Raw genomic sequence first — 2,698 nt, 5'->3', positions numbered from 1 at the left:
TTGGCATTTTATTATAATCTTTAATAATAATAAAGTGATTGTGTTTGATCACTTTCAAAATTTTAACAGAGATCTATGAGCTCTTTATGAATGAATATCACAAAAAACTTGAGTGTTGTCTCTATGTTCCAAAAATATCCATACATTTTAAACTTCAGTTATTATGGGATTCATCTTTTTGACTAAGGAAAATAGTTGAAATAACATATTCTGTAAAAAAGCATTTCTATCAGAAAAATCTTCAAGTCGTGGCGCACGATGGCTCATGCCTATAATCCCAGCACTTTGGGAGGCCAAAGCAGAGTGGATCACTTGAGGTCAGAAGTTCGAGACCAGCCTGGCCAACACACTGAAACCCTGTCTCTACTTTATTTTTTTTAATTAATTTATTTATTTTTACCTCTGAACTTCTTATTGGCCTCCTACTCCCCAAAGAGTACCCTGCGTCTGCTGGCTTAATGTCTCAGAACTTTGGTGTTGTTGGTCTCAGACACCACTTTGTCATCCACTATCCGGCCGGTGGTGGACTTTTGGTTGGTTTGCATGGAGCTGCTGCTGTCCAGGGCATCACCACTGTCTGGACGGGGGGAGAGAACAAAGACGACTAAGATGGCGCATTTCCGGGTTCTTCATCATCAACTTACCAGCGCCCAGGAAAATGCAGCCTGCGCCCGGGAAAAATGCAGGCCAACTGCGCAGGCGCAACGTGACGTCCGAGCGAGGAAACCGAAACTCACCTGGCCGCGCCTACTGAACGCCCCCAACATGCCCGTGTCCCGCCTATTGCCCTCCCACTCCCAAGCCCTAGACAGAAAAGCCGCTCCCAGCAGAGGCCCGGCGAACTTCCTCGGCCCCTCCTCATATGCGGACCTAGGAACCCCGCCGGAGAACGCCGGAGTGACTTCGCTCTTTCCTCCTTCACATTGGCTAGCTAATAAAGTTTCTTTTTTACCTTGCCTACTTGCCTCTTCTCTGGCGCCTGCACCGGTGGACGCATAAAACAAAACAACCACGATTGAAGTTCTCGCCATCTTCCAGTGGGCTGTGGTAGGTGGTAAGCCTCCAGCTGACCTTGATGTTCAGCAGGGCCTTGTGCTCCTGGGCCTGGTGCTGTCCCTCTCTCTGGGTCTGTGCCAGCTCTGACTCCAGGAGCAGCAGGATCTCATTGAGCTGCTCAATCTGCAGGGCACAGTGGGCCTACACTTCCCTCAGGCTGTTCTCCAAGCTGGCCTTCAGATTTCTCATGGAGTCCAGGTTGATCTCCAGGGACTAAACTGTATGTCTCAGCTCCGTGAGTGTCATCTCAGCAGCTCCAACCTCAGCGGACTGCACCGTGACCACTGTAGTCCTCTCCTCAATCTGCTGACACCAGTACTTGTCCAGCTCCTCTCAGTTCATCATACTGGGCCGAATATCTGCCATGATCTTGGTGAAGTCCTGAGATTCGGGAGAATCTATGTCCATGGTCAACCCAGAGCTGGCAACCTGGACTTGTAAGCCTTTTACTTCCTCTTCGTAGTTCTTCATGAAGAGCAGCTCCTGCTTGAGAGCCTCAATCTCTGTCTCCAACTGCAGCCAAGTGACATTGGCGTCATCAATGACCTTGTGAAGCCCATGGATGTCACTCTCCACAGACGGGCGCATGGCCAGCTCTGTCTCATATTTGACTCGAAAGTCATCAGCAGAAAGATGGGCATTGTTGATCTGCAGAAGGAGGTGGGAATTGTCCACAGTATACGCGAAGATCTGAGCGCTCAGTGGTCTTGAAGTAATGGCTCCAGTGTCTGATATGGGGTCTCTTCTTCTCCAGGTGCTCCCGGGTTTTGCTCTTCAGGATTTTGCTCTGCAGCTTCGAGTTCTCAGTCTTCAGGCTCCTCACTCTCCAGGTAGGAGGCCAGGCAGTCGTTCAAGCTTTGCATGGTCTCCTCGTTCTAGATGCCTCCCATTCCTGCCAAATCCCCCGCCATCCCCATGGCCAGGCCCCAGGACCCCATGTCACCCAGGAAGCTGGTAGAGAGGGACACAGAGATCCGCGAACTAGAGCCCCTGGGGCCTGCATAGATGCTGGTCGTGCTGCTGACTGGCCGGGCACCTTAGCTGGATGCCTGGACAGAGCCCAGGGAATGGTCATTGGTGGAGAAGGTGGAGCGAGTGGTGAAGCTCATGCTGTTTGGGGAGGAGAGCAAGAGGACAGGACTCGGGCCTTGCCAATGACTCCCTGTTTCTTCTTTAAATACAAACATTAGCCAGGCGTGATGGTGCATGCCTATAAACCCAGCTACTCTGGAGGCTGAGGCAGGAGAATCGCTTGAACCTGGGAAGTGGAGGTTGCAGTGAGCAGAAATCTCGCCAATGCATGTACTCCAGCCTGGGAGTCAGAGTGAGACTCCATCTCCAAAAAACAACCAACCAACCAACCAAACAAAAACAATCTTCAAGTTAACCCAAAAATTGTCGATAGGCCTTTTTTTTTTTTTTTTTACCTAATTTCTTTTAAATTAATGTTGCTCTTAACTGACATAACAAAACAAGGGACTAATTCATACGTAGGAATCAGTAGAAGTAAAGAGGAAGAGGAACTATAGGAAATGATATTTCAAGGTAAGTGCTTTAATGTGGTATTGTTTAAATCCAGCTATTTCAAAAGATTTTGCAGTCTTATTGATAATAATGTGTCATTGTCATGGGAAGAAAGGTA

General features: G+C 48.8%; 1 pseudogene; it reads right to left on the bottom strand.

Moving 5' to 3' along the window:
- Window positions 1-455: 455 nt before the first annotated feature.
- LOC105505821 lies at window positions 456-2,165 on the bottom strand (annotated as a pseudogene).
- Between the last annotated feature and the right edge of the window lie 533 nt (window positions 2,166-2,698).

Source organism: Colobus angolensis, unplaced genomic scaffold (genome assembly GCF_000951035.1).
Source record: "Colobus angolensis palliatus isolate OR3802 unplaced genomic scaffold, Cang.pa_1.0 Scaffold13, whole genome shotgun sequence".
Lineage (NCBI taxonomy): Eukaryota > Metazoa > Chordata > Mammalia > Primates > Cercopithecidae > Colobus > Colobus angolensis.
This window is presented reverse-complemented; position numbering and strand designations above follow the sequence as displayed.